The sequence below is a fragment of the Trichosurus vulpecula genome, chromosome 2, assembly GCF_011100635.1.
Source record: "Trichosurus vulpecula isolate mTriVul1 chromosome 2, mTriVul1.pri, whole genome shotgun sequence".
In the NCBI taxonomy this organism is placed as follows: Eukaryota; Metazoa; Chordata; class Mammalia; order Diprotodontia; family Phalangeridae; genus Trichosurus; species Trichosurus vulpecula.
Window position 1 is genome coordinate 83,267,149 of NC_050574.1, and position 6,072 is coordinate 83,273,220.

The window sequence follows — 6,072 nt, forward strand, 5'->3', positions numbered from 1 at the left end:
AGGAGTAGAGCTGGTGTGACAGAGCTGGCACCTCCCCACCAAACGTGGAACATAGAACTCGTTAGTCTACAAGCAGTCATACCCCACTGAAAAACTCAAGGGTCAAGTTAGTTGGTTGGGAATATGGCCAGGCAGCGAAAGCACACCCAGATTCAGTCTCAGACTTTGGATTCTTTCTTTGGTGACAAAGAAGACCAAAACATACTGCCTAAAGAAGACGACAAAGTCATAGAGCCTACAACAAAAGCCTCCAAGGAAAACATGAACTGGTCCCAGGCCATGGAAGAGCTCAAAAAGGATTTGGAAAAGCAAGTTAGAGAAGTAGAGGAAAAATTGGGAAGAGAAATGAGAAGGATGTGAGAAAACCATGAAAAACAAGTCAATGACTTGCTAAAGGAAAACCAAAAAAATACTGAAAAATACACTGAAGAAAACAATACCTTAAAAAATAGATTAACTCAAATGGCAAAAGAGCTCCAAAAAGCCAATGAGGAGAAGAATGCCTTGAAAGGCAGAATTAGCCAAATGGAAAAGGAGGTCCAAAAGGCCACTGAAGAAAATACTACTTTAAAAATTAGATTGGAGCAAGTGGAAGCTAGTGACTTATGAGAAATCAGGATATTATAAAACAGAACCAAAGGAATGAAAAAATGGAAGACAATGTGAAATATCTCATTGGAAAAACCACTGACCTGGAAAATAGATCCAGGACAGATAATTTAAAAATTATTGGACTACCTGAAAGCCATGATCAAAAAAAGAGCCTAGATATCATCTTTCAAGAAATTATCAAGGAGAACTGCCCTGATATTCTAGAGCCACAGGGCAAAATAGAAATTGAAAGAATCCATCAATCACCTCCTCAAATAGATCCCAAAAAGAAATCTCCTAGGAATATTGTCGCCAAATTCCAGAGCTTCCAGATGAAGGAGAAAATACTGCAAGCAGCCAGAAAGAAACAATTTGAGTATTGTGGAAACCCAATCAGAATAACCCAAGATCTGGCAGCTTCTACATTAAGAGATCGAAGGACTTGGAATGCGATATTCCAGAGGTCAATGGAGCTAGGATTAAAACCTAGAATCACCTACCCAGCAAAACTGAGTATCATGCTCCAAGGCAAAATATGGATTTTCAATAAAATAGAGGACTTTCAAGCTTTCTCAGTGAAAAGACCAGAACTGAATAGAAAATTTGACTTTCAAACACAAGAATCAAGAGAAGCATGAAAAGGTAATCAAGAAACAGAAATTGCAAGGTACTTACTAAAGTTGAACTGTTTTGTTTACATTCCTACATGGAAAGATGACACGTATGATTCATGAGACCTCAGTATTAGGGTAGCGGAAGGGAATATGCATATATATATGTTTATGTATATATATAAGTGAATGTGTATGTATGTATATATCTATGTGTATATGTATGTATGTGTGTATATATATATGTGTGTGTGTGTATATATGTAAAAGAGAGAGAGCAGACACAGGGTGAGTTGAAGATGAAGGGAAGATATCTAAAAGAAATAAAAAGAAATTAAGGGATGAGAGAGGAATATATTGAGAGAGGGAGATATGGAGAGATAGAATGGGGTGGATTATCTCACATAAAAGTGGCAAGAGAAAGCAGTTCTGTGGGAGGAGGGGAGAGAGCAGGTGAGGGGGGAATGAGTGAACCTTGTTCTCATCAGATTTGGCCTGAGGAGGGAATACCATACATACTCAGTTGGGTATCTTACCTCACAGGAAAGAAGAGGGAGGAAGATAAAAAAAAAATAAAAGGGAGGGGGATGATGGAGGGGAGGGCAGATGGGGGTGGAGGTAATCAAAACAAACACTTTGGAAAGGGGACAGGGTCAAGGGAGAAAATTCAATAAAGCGGGATGGGTTGGGAAGGAGCAAAATGTAGTTAGTCTTTCACAACATGAGTATTGTGGAAGGGTTATACATAATGATACACATGTGGCCTAGGTTGAATTGCTCAACTTCTTGGGGAGGGTGGGTGGGAAGGGAAGAGGGGAGAGAATTTGGAACTCAAAGTTTTAAAAACAGATGTTCAAAAACAAACAAAAAAAAGTTTTTGCATGCAACTAAAAAATAAGATACACAGGCAATGGGGCATAGAAATGTATCTTGCCCTACAAGAAAGGAAGAGGAAAGGGGATGAGAGGGGATGGGGGTGATAGAGGGGAGGGCTGACTGGGGAACAGGGCAACCAGAATATATGCCATCCTGGAGTGGGGGGAAGGGTAGAAATGGGGAGAAAATTTGTAATTCAAACTGTTGTGAAAATCAATGCTGAAAACTAAATATGTTAAATAAATAAATTTAAAAAAAATGAGCGGGAGAAGCAAATGGCAAACCACTCTTGAGGTCACAAGGGAGTAGGACACTACTGAAAAATACCTGAACAGAAACAAGACCCTTAGTACTTTCATCACAGGCTTGGTAGGAAGATCCATTGTGACCGGACAGAAGTAACACGCATGACAAAACACAAAACTTCCTATCTATGTCAGATAATTTTGTTACCTCTCACTAGGACTAATGGGCATGAGTAGCAGAGAGGTCGACTGAGAGGTCTTTTATCATCCTCTCTTTTGGCAGATAAAGGAGCTTAAGCCAAGAGAAGAAAATAAATTTCTCCCAAGTCACAGAGGCAGGAATTAACAAGACAGGGACCCTGGTCTTCTGATTGCAAAGGCCAGGCAATTTCTGTGGCACTACGATGCCTTCTCTTAGTGATAAAGTTATGAAAACCTGGGTTTTTGATTCCAAATTGTTTTCCCTGATACCTGTTTTCCAGCTGAAATTGTCTTCTCCCAATTCTTAAATCTTCAGCTATTCCAGAATAGTCTCTCCCTTTTTTTTGGTTAACATTCAGTTACTGTCCTAACATCCCAATTTTTCTATTAGTGTTCTGCTGTCCCGCTGTGCTCACCTAAAACATACATGGGGGTCACAAAGAGTCGGACATGATGGAAACAACTGAACAACGGGACATACACATCAGTCTCTCACCCCTTTAGATGCTTCTACCTGTCCCCTACGTTGTCCCAGCTCATTTTCTACCAGCCACATGTGAGACTTCCCCAATATGTAGGAAACATGCTCATTTTCATTATCTCTTAGTTCAGGGAACTGGCAGCATTTATATTTTGCCTTCATCTCTTTCAGACCTGGAGACCAGGAAAGAGAACACAGAAGCGACTCCAAAGGACACTATTCCAGACGAATCATTCCGGGGAATGAAATTAGAAAGACTCAGGAAGGGTGATCTTAGCCACTCTATTTTTGAGAAGTCTGAGGATGAGGACACACACACACACACATATGGTCATATAAAAAACAAAAGACATCAATAAAAGCTAATTTTTAAAAAAATCTCAGAACTACATTTCAGAACTATATATGTATACATGTGTATGTACATGTAAGCACATACATACAAGTGTGTATATACATACATATATATTCACAGATTTCTTTGGGTTTTCAAATAATGGGCTTAATGGAAGAATGGAAGAATTAAAAAAAATTTATTACTTAACAAAATTTAAATTAAAATCAGTTATTTGGATTTTGATGGAGGAGCTGATAATAGAGTACCCAGCTGTCCTCAGTGAATTGAAATCTAAGGACTTAGGTAAACTATTTTGCATCTTGCATTAACAAATAGCTTTTTTCTCCCAAGAAAAGGGAGGTGGGAAAGGAAACAGCATTTATTAAGCACTTACTAGTTGTCAGCCAAACCTTTAAAAATAGTATTTCCTTTGACCCTCACACAACCTGGGGAGGTAGTTGCTATTATTATCCCTGTTTAACAGATGAGGAAACTGAGGCTGACAGAAGTTAAGTAACTTGCCCAGGGTCACAGTGCTAGAGAAAGGATCAGAGGTCTATAGATCTGATCCACCCATTCTCAGAAACTTTATTCCTTTTCTATTACTCAGCTGGGAGTCACCTCCCATCATCCTGATCTATATCTTGCCACTGGGACTTTGCACAGCCCTCCCTCACCTAAATCCGATTCACTTGCAAGTCATGTCATCACCTCCCTCATGTCATGGTCCTCTTTGAGAGGACAAACAACAAAAATCCTAAATACTTAATCTTTCTGTGTCTGAACCAGGCATCCTGGAAAGGTTTCCTTTTTCAAGGATTTTTCAAGTAAAAAATTCACCTCTTGACACCTGGAAATCAGAGAACCTGACCTTTTTTCCCTATATGGAGATCCCTGTTGCTTTGCATATTGTCTGGCAAAGAGTAAGCTGAATGACTGACTATTTAGTACTAGGGATACTAGCTATCAAGGAGTTCATTGCCCTGTGGGGGAAGATGACAAGCAAGACATCATGTGTCTACCTCCATCTCCTCAAAGAAAGATCCCAGACTGTCCCAATTGAGGAGTTTAAAGGACTAGACAACTCTGGGTGTAGGCCAGATGTCCACAGCTGAGTTAATCCTAGAGTAGGCAGAAGCAGGTCCCTGGTATTTACCATATCTCCATCTTGGTGATCTGCACATGTGTGAAACACTCCTTAAAAAAGGAAAAACTGAAATAATCCACAGGGGAACAGCACTAGCATTAAGGATCATGGGGAAAGGCTTCTTGTAGCAGGTGGGATTTTAGGTGGGGCCTGAAGGAAACCAGGAGACAGATGAAGAGGGAGAGAGTTTCCAGTCATGGTGGGTATAGAGTTCTATAAAAGTGAAAAGGCTCCAAATCAGGATAAGTGAGTCTCTTAAGAGGAGGAAGGAAGAAAGATTGGTAAGGCCAGTGTCACTGGATCACTGAGTATCTGTGTGTGATGTGGTGGAAGGGTTATGAAGGCCTTAGAAAATCAAACAGGATTTTATATTATATTTGATCCTGGAGGTGATACAGAATTATTGAATGTTGGGTAGAATGGGGTAGTGAGATAGTCACATGTGAGCTTTAGGAAGAGCAATATGACAAGCCAGACCAATAAGCATCTCTTAAGGCCTACTGTGGGCCAGGCACAGTGCTAAGCACTGAGATATAAAAAGAAATAGGAAATACAGATCCTGGCCTCAAGGTGCTCCAGGTCTAATGGGGGAGAAAACATGCAAACAACTATGACCAAAGAAGAGAATTGGAAGGATGCTAGGATATAGGGGTGAGGAGGGAGAGCATTTCATCAGGCATGGGGGACAGTCAGTGAAAATGTATCTGTATCTGGGAGGCCAGTTAAGTCTGAGGCTTACAACGAGCTCTTCAATGTTTGGTGAATGGAAGTCATCCAGCCAAGCTGTCTAAGGTTTCTTTGTATTGGATTGCTTATATTTTAGTATGAACTATGTGGCTCCCCATGCCAGAATACATTCTCTCCTAATCTCTTCTTTTCAGTTTTCAAGGGGCAATATTGTGTCCATGTGCCCTGTCATGTATCTCCATTCTCTTTGTCTCTGTCTGTCTGTCTGTCTCTCTCTCTCTCTCTCTCAAATATTGGATGTTTGTTTGCTTGTTAATTTGTTTGTACACATGTTATATGACAGCAGTAGAATTCAGTTCTTGGAGGGCATAAGAATTTTGCTATTAATTTTTTGTCCTTGGATCTTATCAGAGATCTATCTTATAGTAAGGTATGTATAGTTCTCAAATTGAATATGATTAGTGAGCCTCTGAGGATCTTTGTAATATCGCGGCAAATGAAAGAAATGATGAAATCCCAGAGTGTGTAAATATTATTCTAACTGTGGGGAAAAATAACTTCCCCAAAGTCCACCAAAATCCTACTTTGCTTCATTTCAGAAGCTACGTCAGCCTGCACTAGAACAGGTCCTGAAAGACTTCAAGCCTGGCCCCAGCAGTTGATTTTATGCTTGGCATAAGAGGACCAAACGCATTGGCATTGTAGAGTTTCCACAGCAAGCTGTATAAGTGCAGTGTTTTGGTGAGCAGAAACTGAAAATCAGTATACCAAGTCTAGAGGTGTTAAAACTCTGCCTCCCTGGAAAGAGGATCTGCACTGAAGTGGCTAGGTTAGTGTTCCATCAGTTCTATTAATTTTACTTTTACTCCATATATTAATTCTAATTTTGACCATGT